The following is a 15,202-nucleotide window of genomic DNA, read 5'->3' on the forward strand; positions in this document are numbered from 1 at the left end:
AACGCACAAACTTAGTATTTGGTAGTAATGTGTTTCATTCTCATCCACTCATTTAAATAGTCTAAAGTAGAAAATAACTAAACGCACAAACTTAGTATTTGGTAGTAATGTGTTTCATTCTCATCCACTCATTTAAATAGTCTAAAGTAGAAAATAACTATTTTTAATCATCTAATACATGTGCACCCATATGAATGTGGCTCTCTCTTTAAATAAGTGGATGAGAACTAGCCGCCTCACTACCAATCACCAAGTAACGCACAAACTTAGTATTTGGTAGTAATGTGTTTCATTCTCATCCACTCATTTAAATAGTCTAAAGTAGAAAATAACTATTTTTAATCATCTAATACATGTGCACCCATATGAATGTGGCTCTCTCTTTAAATAAGTGGATGAGAACTAGCCGCCTCACTACCAATCACCAAGTTTGTATTAACGTGTGCGCGCACACGTGTGTGTATGAAATTTTATATTAGTATTTTAGTAACTAAAGAATATGATTTATTAATAATTAATATGTTTTATTTTTCATCTACATTAAATCATGATATTCTTAATATAAATATCAATACTTTATTTAGAAAATTTTGAATTTCATTTCTAAGTTAGGATTATTTACTAGATTTTTTTAATGAGGAGTACGGATAGGACTAATGTTAAAGTTATGCAGATAGATGCATTTTCGTATTGTATTCTTCGAGACTAAGAGCTTTGCTAATGATTAAATAGATTAAACATAGATTATAATATTTACTAATATAATATTAATCTATAAAAGCTATACGTACGGGTAAAATAGTTCTTCCAAAGGAGAGATATTGGCAACTAGGAAAAAAGTTTGGGGCGAATAAAATGCATTTTATCCCTAAAACAAACAATACTCCAATAAAATGGGAAGGAACGGAGAGGTAAAAACTAATTTTACTCCAAAAATTATAGTTACTAGGCATTGGTCCCAACTTCTATTTTAAACACAAATTTTTTTTTTAATCCTATCTAATTTGGGATTATACTCACATATTAACAGTCTCATAATTTCTCCTTAATTTGTGAGTATAGTTCAATTCAACTATACTTAAACATTCCACGGAATTTACTAACTTTTGCACCACTTCACTCATGTGCTAACTCATTAACTTTTTTGCACCACTTCACTGATAGGCTAACAAGTCTATGCATTTAGCACATGATTATTTGTGAGTATAGTTCAACTCAACTATACCTCAATATTACATGGGAATCACTCTTTTTTGCACCATTTCACTCGTCGGCTAACTCACTAACCTTTTTACACCATCACTAGTAGGCTAACATGACCATATATTTAGCACATGGCTAGAAACATTAGTAGGAACTTCACTCGTGGGGTTAACTAGGCTTTATCACTCTTACGGGTATCCGTGGGTTCTACTAGCATCTTCAAGTTTCACATTGGACTTTTTATATGTTTGACTCAGAGTTGATGAGCCTTAAATAGAAGCTAAGAACCAATTTTAACCCAAAAGTTATATAGCTACTAGGTATTACCCCATCTCCTATTTTAAATTCATTACTCTTTCTTATCGTATGCAATATGGGACTATACTCATATATTTATAACATCAACATTGTTATGATGTTCACTCACCCAAGATACAATATTTGCGAAATGATACGATAAGAGTCCTAAGCAAAACATGCTTAACCCTTTGGTCGACTCCCACAGTCATCTCTCGGCCTTAGGGAGTCAACTCTCGAGAGTTCTAGGCATTCAACTCCTCAGTCGAATATCAAGACCTTGGTATCTTATCAAGGATAAGCACAAGGCACAATTGCAGAGGCCTTGGCCCTACCTACTCATCAAGCCGATACCCTAGTGTCGACACAAGAGGCGATACTAGCCGGTACGAGAGATCCTAAACTCCCAAATAAGCCGATACTTCTAAGTCGACACGAAAGGCGGTGCTGGTCGACCCTATTATTAAGGACGATCCTATTTAGGGCACTCAACCACTCACAGGATATTTCTTAGAAACGACTTAAGGGACGTTCCCTGCTGTCGACTAAATTGAGGACTTGACTCCGGTCTCAAGCCTCTCCCCAGAGCAAATGTCGACATCTCAGTCCACCTCGAATAAGCCTTATCCAGATTTTAGCTTGATAAGTCTTCACAACTTGTCAGCTCAATCACTTTCCTGAAAAAGTGGAGACATCATCTACAGAGCTGAAGTGACTTCCCCTCTAGTTGTCAGTCGACACCTGTAAAGCAAGGGACGCCTCAGAATGCCCATGTGCCTTCTGCCACGCTCACAAGTCACTTCCTGAATATCACGGAGACGCCATCTCCCATGCTAAGATAACTTCCCCTTCAGTCGCCAGCTGACACCTGTAGAGCTAGGGATGACTCACTTTCCAGCTTACTCTTTGCCACCACTATTCTGCATGGCCGAAATAACTAGTCTGTCATGGACATCCACTCTAAATATGGAGATTGTTCACCATCAGAAAGAGGGACCCCGAGAGAGAAAAAAGAAAAAAAGGTAACCTAATCTAACCTAACAAACAACTCTCGGGGCAATTTAAATCTTCCTCCTGATCTAAACTGAGAGATGATGATCTCTAATGCAAATAGCATAAGAACGCTTAGTTCTAAAATCTACTCAAGCTCACGTTTATCAACTAATTTGACCGTCGGAGGTACCACGAGGGAACTAGTCCCCGCCCTCTTACGGGTTTGTTCTTCTAGTCTTTGCAGCGGATTCAGATATCGTAGTTCAAGAACCCGACATAAAGTTGAAGAAGGGAGCTGGCCCTCCATCATTCTTCATCACCCCGCAACCATCTTCTTCTAGATTAATTGGTTGTTTGATATTGAGCATCAACAAACATCTCCTCCTTAATTTATGACTATAGTTCGATCTTCCTCTAGCAACCTGGTAACTTGCAGAAAACTTGTAGTAGGATATCCATCGAAATGTTGGTTTTGTATTTCTTATTAGTTTCTGTATATGAGTGCAGTGTATCTATATTCTTTTACTTCCAGACCTTTCTTCCAGATATTTTAGTGGTTTTAATAATATTTTGTAGTATTTTATATACACATATTTTCTTTATCCTGCTTTTATCGTTTATCAGATGACTGAAGTTTGCAAGTAAGCTATAGTTGATCTAATTAAAAAAGAAATTAGTTTTAGATATAAAATTCCCATTCTACATAATGAAAAGAAAAAAGAAACTCTTAGCGTAGAGATATAATTACTCGATATTTCAGTCCTCGTGCAGGCAGCAATATATCTAATGACACACTCAGTCATGGCATCAAACTACTGATTCACAGTTAAAATAGAAACTGACATTGAGCATCTTAAAATTATATTCATCAACCGAATACACTATCCAATGCTCTTTCTTTTTAAGATAAAACCAACCATGCTTTCTAGTTTCTTGGCCACGGTAAAGTATAATGGAGCTAGAAGAAAACTTGCAGAAACTTGCTCAACGAAGCCATCAATCAATACATAATACATTGTGTGAACAATTATAAAATCATCGTAGATGTTCTGACACCTAGTTAGAGGAAATGAGTGGAGGGAATAATCACTAGTAGAAAATCAAATATTCTAGACGGAATATTCTAGACGGAAATTTTTCCGTCTAGAATGTTTTATTCTAGACGGAAATATTCCGTCTAGAATATTCCGTCTAGAATAAAACATTCTAGATGGAAAAATCCGTTCCTTTATTTTTATTTTTTAAATAATCAGGTATTCTAGACGGAAATTTCCGTCTAGAATAGTATTTTAGACGGAAAATTTCCGTCTAGAATACCTGGCCATTTTAAAAAAACAAAAACCCCGTCAAAACCCGCAGCCGCTCTCCTTTCCCCCCCAAAATGAAAATTTTCATCATAAAATCAGCCTCATCCCCCCAAATCCTCAACCTCACACCCCCGGCCCCTCCCTCCCCCTCTCCTCCCTCTCCCTCCAAGGCCAGGTCGCCGACAATCTCCCGCCACCGGAGGCGACCGCGAAGCTCCTCCTCTCGACCTCGATCTCAATGCTCCGCCTCTACGGCGCCGACCCCGCCATCCTCAAATCCCTCGCCGGCACCAACATCTCCGTCATCATCGGCGCCGCCAACGGAGACATCCCCAACCTCGCGAACTCCCCGTCCTTCGCCTCTCAATGGGTCGCCGCCAACGTCGCCCCCTTCGTTCCGGCCACAAAGATCTCTCCGTCACCCCCGCCATCACCGTAAGCTCTCCCGAAAACAGAAAGGTTCCCTTCCCTTTTTTTTAATTTTTTTGTTGTTGTTAGGTTTACTTTCTCGATCTCGAGAGGTTGATTGTAGGGGTTGGTTCGATTTTGTGGGCGCAGAATCCGTACAATTCGCTGCAAGGGGGGGAGGGGGTGGTGGCGGCGGTGGCGGAGGAGGTGGGGCTCACGTGCGCGAAGACGGTGGCCGGGGACAAGGAGTTCTTTCTCTGGGAGTCGAGCACCGCGTATCTCTCCGCTGCCAGGCTCAATGTGAGATCAAACCCTAACCAGTTTTTACTCGATTTCTGCTTAATTTGATTGAATTCGGTGATTCTATCAATTTTCGACTTTCCATATGAATGGTGTTGTAGGGTATTGAAGCTACGATCTGACCTTACGCGAGTGTAGCATTTGTAATTTTTGCTGATTTCTAATTTTTCAATCAAAGGGGAGAAATGAGGGCCTGATGCGTTTAGTTATGGAATTGTTGATGCCATTTCATTTTGAAGAAGAGTGAATATTAGGAATTATATAGTTATCCAAAAGACAGTATGGCTTGGATTAACAATAACATCTGATGAAGTATGAGACTGTTGACATCAAATTGATAGATGATTTATAGAACTTCACTATAGTTTTATTTATCTTTTAGAGCTGCGTTTGCTAAGGCATATGGAGATTGATAAGTAATGATATATGATTATTTATTGGGGATGTCGATTCATTTCATAGAAATAAATTACTGATAATATAATTATGTGATGGACTGTAGTCTCGAAGTAGTAAATAATTGTACATGAGCAAGATTAGCGAATTGGGATGATTTTCCATCTAGATGCACCTTTGACCAAATGAAAGAAAGAAAGGACAATAATAAGAACTATTAATATAATTTTTCGGCAAATTATTCAAGTAACAGCTAATGAAGAGGCTTTAAGCCTTTAATGGCTGAGCATTTAAAGCTGTAACTGGAGCATGTGGACATGATCTCTACTTCTTTCTTAATTTTGCTTTCTTCATGTCTCAGCTTAAAGCATCTGATCATATCATGAGCTTTATTAAACTTCATGGTTTATAATAGTCCACGTGTACTCTGAATCTAGCTCTAGTTCTTAATTAAACTCTTTTATGTGCACTTTATGCTCAATGCCACTCTTAGACCCCTGACGTTAGTTATTTATAAGCCATACAATATAGTATTAATTCAAAAGTTAATGTTAGCTCAAACAACACTTGCTACAAAATTAGTACGAACAAGGAGTTATTAAACATACAATTCATGAACACTATATCATTACTGAAGGGGGCAGTATAGTTACCTTACTATGGATCAATTTGATATGTTTGGATTATTTCTTAATTTATCGTGTAGTTTATAATTTTTGAAATTTACTATTTGGATGAGTTATGCTAACAACCACTTGTGTTTACATACATAATTTGACACTTAATAGTATCATGCATATAGGTAGAGAAGACTCGGACAAATATTGTTGGTAGAGTTGCAGCTGAAGAAGAAAGGTATAGTTTCTGTTTTAAATATTAGATAGAAGAGGGAATGTGCTGATCGATGCATTTTCTATCATTTGTTAATGTTTTAGCAGGTCCGGTTCCTGTTGCCCATATGGAGAAGGCTGGATTCTCTTAGGGCAAGGGTTTTAGGTCATGGAGTCCGTATTCCAGTATGAGTATTCCAGTATGAAGAGCGATGAATCAGAGTGATGGTACGTTAACAAAAACTGTAAAAGAGGTATATTTTCAGTCATGTATCCATGTAGCCTTTCTTCTATGCCACCTAGATTAGGATATTTTCAGCGATGAACTCGTGATTTTTGTTTTCGAAAATAGTTTCCTCGGTAATCATTCCTTTTGTCTTCACTAATGCAGTGTTCACTAATTACTTTGTATTTGCATTGTATTTTTATTTGAATGAATATATGTATTCTTGTTCTTGTCTATGAGCTTTGATCTCTAAAGCTTGTATGAATATATGTTGCAACTTAATAAGGTGATTATTATTGTTGTTATGCTACATTAACGAACTCGGTTTCTTGTTTTAATGCTTTGTTTCAATCTTGACTATTGCAAATGCAACCATAATTTTTAAAGTTTGGATAACAAATGTAATTGCCTTGGTACATTACTGCTATGCAAGTAGGCAAAGAATGTTTTTCCCCTTCTGATAGTTCACATTTGAAGGGTATTTCATCTTTTGGTGATTGGAAACAATGTAGGTCATTTTGTTAGCAAATTGAAAGAACTGTATGCCTAAATAATTGAAAGTCATAAACTTTTCCTATGTGGGATGCATTTTGTAGGCAGAAACATAGCTACTTGTAGATTGCTAAAGTGAAAGGCATGCATGATGGTGGGGCTGAAGGGAATCGTTCCAAGAAGGTGAAAAGCGAAGATACATGCGATCATTCTGACAAAGGCGAGGAAGATGTTGAAGAAGAAGAGGCAAGGAAGAATAGGCTTGGGCTTAATAAGAAGAGTGGTGATGATGATGAGTTGATTGCGAAGGGAAAATCCTATGTGAATTCGTGTAAATAATTGATGTAAAAGTTTGTAAACAATTTTTTTCTAGTATTTTTGTGAATGTATTATTTGAATATAATAGGATTTGATATTGAAATATAATTATATTGTGTTGGATATGAATATAATTTCTTTTTGGTCAATATTATGTACAAAAAAAAAAACTACTGTAGCAAAGTATCCTAGACGGAAATTCCGTCTAGGATACTAAAATTCCGTCTAGAATGCCTTTTTTAAAAAAAAATTAAAAAAAAATTAAAAAACATTAATTTCCGTCTAGAATGAGTATTCTAGACGGAAATTTCCGTCTAGAATACTCATTCTAGACGGAAATTTTTTCCGTCTAGGATGAATTATTCTAGACGGAAATTCCGTCTAGAATAATCCGTCTAGGATGTATTCTAGACGGAATTAAATTCCGTCTAGAATATTCCGTCTAGGATGTATTCTAGACGGCATTTCCGTCTAGAATACTGTATCCTAGACGGAAACATTCTAGACGGGTATTCTAGACGGAATTCCGTCTATGATACGCATCCTAGACGGAATTCTGTGCATCCTAGACGGAATTTTCCGTCTAGGATGCCTAATTTTTTAGCAGTGAATTGATGTTTTTTGGAAGAAATTTGATCATGCAAAAAAGCGGGAAGATTGAAGCAAAAGATTATTTTCGGATAGATTCTAAGATACAACCTTGGAGGCCACTGCTAAATAATGAGGTATCCTAGACGGAAAATTCCGTCTAGGATACCCAGAATTCCGTCTAGAATGCTTATTCTAGACGGAATTCCGTCTAGAATACGCGTCTAGTATGTTTCCGTCTAGGATGTAGTATTCTAGACGGAAATTCCGTCTAGAATACATCCTAGACGGAATATTCTAGACGGAAATCAAAACCGTCTAGAATACATCCTAGACGGATTATTCTAGACGGAATTTCCGTCTAGAATAATTCATCCTAGACGGAAAAAAATTCCGTCTAGAATGAGTATTCTAGACGGAAATTTCCGTCTAGAATACTCATTCAAGACGGAATTTGATGTTTTTTAATTTTTTTTGTTAAAAAAGGCATCCTAGACGGAATTTGAGCATCCTAGACAGAATTTCCGTCTAGGATACTATGCTACAGTGTTTTTTTTTTTTAGAATCTACTTTGGGTGCATGTACACAATATTGAACAACAAAAAATTATATTCATATCCAACACAATCTAATTATATTCCAATACCAAATCCCATTATATTCGAATGTACCAAATTTTGCATAGATCATTCTTAATCCGGTTCAAAAAATACATTGACCAAAAAAAATTAGAAAGATACATAAATTATTTACAAGCATTCCCCGCTTCTCACACTCTTGCTCCAAATATGATACTAAGTTTAAGTCCCTCGAATCTGGGATTATCCCATTCAGAAACTCCTTTTAAGACTCCTATTAATTTGCCTGAACAACATTCGCTGATCTCGCCACATCCACCAGAACTGAGTGATCGATAACAAGATCAACAGGTACCTGTGTAAAGAAGATGTTATGCCTCACATATCTCCGTTGGCATCTTTGGCAGTTCTTTGTTTCAGAGTAAACCTATGCAAATAATAAATCATGAGATAAGGGAAGCACTAGCAAACATAGATAATAAAACAACATGATTATCATTCATTAATCGCAGAACCAATACTTGAAATTGATGCGTCTACGCTAATCAACAGCATATGAATAAATTCAAGCCATTTGTTTACCTATAAAGGAGTTACGATTCAGATTCCATGAATTCAATCCCAGCAATCTGACACCAGAAAAACTACAGATGATCTTAAAAACGTACATAATTCCGTCAGCAAGCAGGACAGGGAAGAAAGGATATTTCCAGTAACATGTTGAACAAACTGATTGTCAATATTCAAGAAGGACACCTGAAAATAGTAAAGACAACATAAGGAACAAAATTTGAACCAAGCAACAATATATTTGAATCTTAAATACAAAAGCAAAGCATATAACAAATCCAAAAGCAACAATATATTCAATATATTCAAGAAGGACATGTCTACATTACAAAGAAACTAACACATCCCAGAAGCTAAATCGGCCAATTGCTCACTAAGATCACATTCACATAACAATCCTTGACCCATCATTTGTTTCATCATTTAACATAAGAAGTAGACAACTCGCTAAACCCAAACGAATATATATAACTATTCAGCACAACTATATGACCGAACTGATTTAACTACAAAGTTCAACACACAAGTCACAAAACCCATGACAATCAGAATGAAGAACAGCAAAAACTACCTCTTCCTGTGTCTCTTGGATCCATTGTGCGCTACCATCACAGCCTCGCTAGAAAAATATCGACTGCAGAAACAAAAAACAAACAAATATCAGAATTTTTACCCCAAAAACAAACAAAAAACAAAGAAACCCTAAATCATTGAGAAAATTCCAATTACTCGCAATGGAGGCAATAGAATTGACCCATTCCAGGGAGATCCTCATCAAGCGGCAATTCTCAATCGTAAACCGCATCGTCACGTGATCGTCGACGAAGAGCTCTCTAGGTTACAGAAATCAAATAAAAAACAAACAAATCAAGCAAAAAAACACAGCAGAGATCAACTATTGGCCAATTCTCAATCCGTCGAGAGGCCACGTGGCAGGCCTCAAGCAGGGAAAAAAAACCCTGAGGAATGCAGAGTTCAAGCAAAATGTATCAAGAGATTTTAGTACTATATGAAGACCTGAGGAATGCTTGGAGATGAAAAATATTGGATGCAGAGTTCAAGCAACATGTATCAAGAGGACGATGTTGATGGAGTACAAAAGGGTCAACGTATGGACTCTTGGGTCAATAATTTTTGCACCTATGCTTGGCAATGAAAATATGAACCTGATAATAATCTGTTCAGACGATTCTTTCTTCAAAGTGAGTGACATAATTTCTAAAATCAACTCACAATGGGTTAACTTGTCTAACTATTATTTATCAAACTATTACAAATAATTATGAAATCGATTCAACTTTACAGCTAAATAACCGTCAACGAACATTCACATAAGCAGTTAGTTGCGATATTATATTTATCTACGAGTTACCAAATTTGAGCTGGCAGAACAAAGATGCAGGCGAATGTTCGTGAAACCAAATCCAACAAATAAATGCTAGCTTCAGAAAAGAAACACCAATGGCTCACTACCAGGTCCAATTTTTCCCATTTCAGTAACATTTATGCCAGAATTATTACATCTATTTATATTTCTTTGATACCATCACAAAAGAAAACCCTGAGGCAGACACATTTCCATGTGAAATTTAGACGAAATTACCACCTTTTCGCCAGGGAAAACATCTTTGATCGGCAACTCCCTTGGGACATTAATCCCATGCTTACTCATCAAATCCGAACCCTGTCGCAAAATTAAAACGGATCGTTAAACACGAGATCAGTCAGATCGATCAGATATTAACGAATCAAAACGAGATAGCATCAGTAATCAGAAGAAGAAAAAAACCCTAGGTTTGGGACCCGGTACTCGTGGATGTTGAGGCGACGGAGCTGCTGCTGCTGCCATTTCCCAGCGATGGAGAGAGATCGAGACGCGAGCTTTCCGAGCAATCCCCTCACCATCTTCTTTTTCCCTTGGATCTGATCGGCAACAAACCCTAGATTTTGACGGAGATGGCGAAGCAGAGGAGGAGGATGCCTGCTGACATTGTGGAGCCGAAGGTGGACCAGAGGATGATGTTGATGATGTGGCGTCCCGGCCAGGCGAAGGCGAGGATGATGCTGAGGGCGGCGGAGCCCTCGATTGGAGGGAGCCAGAATTGGAGGGCGCGCTTCTCTTTTCTGGAGGAGGAGGAGGAGGAGCTGGAGCTGCCGGCGGCGAGGAGGTGGATGGCTTTGAAGATGAAGAAGGAGACGGCGGAGGAGGGGACTCGTGAAGGGGAGGTCGGAGTTGAGGGGGTCTGACCGGAGCGGTCGAGGGATGAAGGAGCCCGTAAGGGGGGTTCCTTCCTCTTTCGATTTGGGGGGAAAAGAAGGGGGGCAGGGTTTTGACGCCTTAAATTTTTTTTTTAAATTTTCACGTATCATGGACGGAAATTTTCCGTCTAGTCTGTATCCTGGACGGAAATTTCCGTCTAGAATAACTATAAATTTAAAAAAATAATAATAAAAATAAAATAACCGTCTAGGATACTATTCTAGACGGAAATTTCCGTCTAGAATGTTTTATCCTAGACGGAATATTCTAGACGGAAATTTTCCGTCTAGTTTAATACATTCTAGACGGAAAAAATTCCGTCTAGGATATTCCGTCTAGAATACGTGGTTTTCTACTAGTGGAGATTGGTCTAAAGGGTTAATGGCTGAAACTGTTAAATAATGAGGTATCCTAGACGGAAAATTCCGTCTAGGATACCCAGAATTCCGTCTAGAATGCTTATTCTAGACGGAATTCCGTCTAGAATACGCGTCTAGTATGTTTCCGTCTAGGATGTAGTATTCTAGACGGAAATTCCGTCTAGAATACATCCTAGACGGAATATTCTAGACGAAATTCAAAACCGTCTAGAATACATCCTAGACGGATTATTCTAGACGGAATTTCCGTCTAGAATAATTCATCCTAGACGGAAAAAAATTCCGTCTAGAATGAGTATTCTAGACGGAAATTTCCGTCTAGAATACTCATTCAAGACGGAATTTGATGTTTTTTAATTTTTTTTTTGTTAAAAAAGGCATCCTAGACGGAATTTGAGCATCCTAGACAGAATTTCCGTCTAGGATACTATGCTACAGTGTTTTTTTTTTTTAGAATCTACTTTGGGTGCATGTACACAATATTGAACAACAAAAAATTATATTCATATCCAACACAATCTAATTATATTCCAATATCAAATCCCATTATATTCAAATAATACATTCACCAAAATAGTAGAGAGATACATAATTTTTTTACAAATTTTTACATAAATTATTTACAAGAGGTTCTGTATGCTCCATCGCACAACATTACGCACAATTCCTCCTCTTTGGAAAAATCGAGCAACAACAAAAGCTACATCCTCTGCGGGCCTATGAGGATCTGGTGAATCCCAACTTTTAAAACTGTGAATACGTATAATCATCAAAAGTATAATATAAATACAGAAAAAACATAAAAAATAAAAATATAAAAGAAAATTTTAGAAAAATACCCACCAGCCAGTCCAATTTTCTGTCCACATCTTAGGACTCGTTTCATTGTTTGGCTTGAAGCTATCACAATAAAAACCATTGCAAGTATTTATCTGATAAACCAAATAAAAATATAAGTTTCCCTCAAAAATATTAAAGTAGATCAGTACTGTTACAACTGAGAATACAATATTGCATAAGTTTTATTGCATAAGTTGTTCACAAGAGCTCTAGGAAGTCTTATTGCATAAGTTTGTTTTCACTGAGAATACAAAAAACCTCTTAACAACATGATGTTAACTAAGCATATACTAGAGCATCTCAACAAGTACTGTGATCTCAAAAGGTCATGACCAGACAACAGATTTCAGAAGACATTCACATAAGCAAGCACGACAATGATATAGCAAGAAACATGAAAATCATTAGCTACGTGTTCTATATAACTGACAGATTTGAAAATATCAAAGCAGGGACTAATACCACACGAACTTAAGAATTAACCCATCTTATTAGTAATTCCAGTGATTTGAAAAACTAATATCACAGCAAGTTAAGAATTAATTGGGAGACTTAATTAATAGCACTTTCAATAATCAAATTTAGGGAGTTAAGAATTGAGCACAAGTTAAACATTAAACCTGAGGTGTTCAATGTGTGAGAGTCCATATACTTCATTACAAACTTAAAATCATCCAAGCCAAACTATCACTAGTTGATTATGTTGACATTGAGTTTGCGCAGACACGTCTATATACACAATGACTAAACATAGTAATGTTAAAACAATGTTAATGTAACACAACAAGAGTATAGAAATATTTCCAATCTAACTAAAGAAATATTCAGTTCATATTAAGTTACTTTCATTCTGATAATTTCAAACTTTTGTAACTACATAATCTTAAATTTGCATTTCTCAACTTCCCAAAATCAGCAGAACTCTGAATAGGTTTAATTTCTTTTACCTGCTTCGTGATGTCATCTGCCTTCTCTTCCATGAACCAAAGAACCACCTCTCTCCCTGCTGCCTCCGAGAGCTTCCTCTCCAATTTACTTTTATAATTATGTCAAGACTATTAGAAACTTAATCGAGCATTGACTAACATGGTAAATGCACTAGCAGGTAGAAAAGAAATGTTATATTGCAATGGACTGATGTACAGGATATGGAGATAGTAGGCAACAGAAAGAAAAGAAACATCTAATGATAATTATGTCTCTATAACACTTCTAAACTTCTTAATTTAAAGCTCTCCTCTGGTGTTGATTTTGAGTTTCAAATCAAATCCTACTAGCAAAATAGAAATTGTTCAGTTGCAAATTATACATATTATTTTAGGAGTAAAATTACCCCTGACCAGTTAAGAACACCATAACTCTTTATTACACATCTGGAAGGCACTCATAGAACATCACTTCACATGATGCCACCTGAGACATTATTGCCAACAACTACAAAAACCAACTCTCACATGATGTACAAGTTTAATACTTACGTTCTCCAGTTCTTCTACACATCCATATTAGCATTTCCCAATTTCCATGTTTATTATGTTATCTTGAACCCTCTATCGCTTAATAATAGAAGTATATCCAGGTCTCATATTAATAATTCAAACTTTTCCTTAAGAGTAAGAATTGAACTAAGAGTCTGCACTGAGATGAACATAACTAAGGACTAATGTAAGGTATTAATTAAAAGTAAGTATTACTGTTGAAATAGGTAGGCAACTTGATTTAGATAAATTCCAAACCAGTGATTTACTTTTTCCATCAATATGAGAGCTTCAGGATCCCTTGGAGGCCATGAAACTTCTTCAGCTTCAGCGACTACTGGGTTTAGAATTTCCTTAAGTATATCTGTTGCAGATTCTATCTTCTCCTGCATCAAAGAAAACATAACTTTAGCAAATTAAGTCATATTCTAATTGAAAGAAAATCTAAATCTTAAACTTAAAGTCACGAAAACATATCTCTGCCACATTATTAGTAAATCTAAAGACAGAAGGTATGACCAAGTTAGAGGATAAACTATAGTATAACATTCAATTTATGTCGACATAGTAGGAAACATGTCTTTTTCCAGGGAAAGATAAAGTAATTAAAAAAATCGATAGCACAAAACAATTTCTGCTACTATTCTTGCAACTGAAATAGATAGAAATGAATACAGAACATGAAGCACGATTATGTATGCAAGAAGAAAATGAAAACAAATTAATTGGTAGAGAAGTCAAGTAACGGCATGTTTCATATAGACAAGCAATGCACACAGCTAATCAAGGGAAGGAAAGTTTTTTTTTAAGTACTACAGTATAACATCCAGACAGTAGCCTTACCCTCATAAAGAAATTCATGAAGAGCCGAGTCAAAACTCAAAAGACTGAGAAGACGTCTTTTGAATGAGATAAATTAACAACAAAAGTAGAATACCTTAGTTCCAATTACCAAATCGCTCCAATTTCCCCGCACACAAGCTCAATCTCTCCTACGATTTAAACACATATGCTTAATTATCAATCTCTTAGCAGAAAACAACTAACCCCACAAAAATATTAGACGATAAAATCGAGATAAATTCTTACAATCTCAGTTTTGATAGGATGATCATCTGGTCGAATTCCACTGCACCTCAATCTTGCTGCTCAAAGAAAAAGGGAAAAAAGAATTTTTATGAAAGCAAAAGAATCAATGAGCTAGGGTTAGGGCTTTATACCTGCCAACAAAGAGGAAGCGGATTGGGCGAGCACGAGGAAAGCACGTGCCCGCTGGAGCGGCAGTAGCTCGTCGAGGAATCCGGGCTCTGCCGCCGACAAGAAGTTGAGGAGATTCGTTTGGAGATCGTCGACACAATCTAGGGTTTCTTGGCGGCTCTTGGTGGAGGCTGGGTGGGATTTGGAGGGGGGGAGCGCCGACAAGAAGTTGAGGAGATTCGTTTGGAGATCGTCGACACAATCTAGGGTTTCTTGGCGGCTCTTGGTGGAGGCTGGGTGGGATTTGGAGGGGGGGAGGGGAGGGACGCGGAGGCGGCGCGACGGCTTGGACTCGGAGGTTGTCGGAGAGGGGGGAGAGCTTGGAGAGGGCGTCGCCGGGGTCGGAGACATCGCACTGGACGTGGGTGACGGAGGGGAAGGGGAGGGGCCGACGGGGGGAGCTTTGTCGGAGATGTGAAGGAGAGAGAAGACGGCGAGCGGGCGGCAGCCCGGCGCCAGGCCGGGCCAAATCGGCCTATGG

At 37.5% G+C, this 15,202-nt stretch overlaps 2 long non-coding RNA genes across 2 annotated transcripts; both read right to left on the reverse strand.

Moving 5' to 3' along the window:
- On the reverse strand, positions 8,062-10,063 carry LOC109832375. Its single transcript, XR_002244735.1, has 3 exons — positions 9,078-10,063; positions 8,519-8,692; positions 8,062-8,363 (listed from the first exon to the last, which is right to left on the reverse strand). It is a non-coding gene; the product is annotated as an uncharacterized LOC109832375 (long non-coding RNA).
- Positions 11,774-14,809, reverse strand: LOC109832376. The gene is made up of 7 exons (XR_002244736.1): positions 14,685-14,809; positions 14,554-14,609; positions 14,402-14,456; positions 13,734-13,850; positions 12,934-13,021; positions 11,990-12,078; positions 11,774-11,896 (listed from the first exon to the last, which is right to left on the reverse strand). It is a non-coding gene; the product is annotated as an uncharacterized LOC109832376 (long non-coding RNA).

This window comes from Asparagus officinalis, chromosome 3, assembly GCF_001876935.1.
Source record: "Asparagus officinalis chromosome 3, Aspof.V1, whole genome shotgun sequence".
NCBI lineage: Eukaryota > Viridiplantae > Streptophyta > Magnoliopsida > Asparagales > Asparagaceae > Asparagus > Asparagus officinalis.